This window comes from Crocuta crocuta, unplaced genomic scaffold (assembly GCF_008692635.1).
Source record: "Crocuta crocuta isolate KB4526 unplaced genomic scaffold, BGI_CrCroc_1.0 scaffold234, whole genome shotgun sequence".
NCBI classification, from domain to species: Eukaryota; Metazoa; Chordata; class Mammalia; order Carnivora; family Hyaenidae; genus Crocuta; species Crocuta crocuta.
In genome coordinates, this window is record NW_027529647.1 from 4,342,003 (window position 1) to 4,342,289 (window position 287).

The window sequence follows — 287 nt, forward strand, 5'->3', positions numbered from 1 at the left end:
GGGGCCGGGGCCGGGGGCCGGGGCCGGGCGGAGGGGCCGGGGCCGGCCAGCCTGCACCTGGAAGGAGTCCGGGCGTCGCCGGTGGAGAGCGGCGCCAACCTAAACCTCCCCTGGATCGCCCAGGGCGCCCTGCGGGCAGCGGGAGGCGCGCCGGCGTCTAACGATGGTGGGTGCGACTCCGGCGTCTCCGAGGCCCCCCCAACCCCGCAGATCCGCGCACGCCCCCGAGAGAACGCGCGCGCAGGCTGGGCTTGCTTGCGGGGACTTTATTCGAACTCTGAGACTCG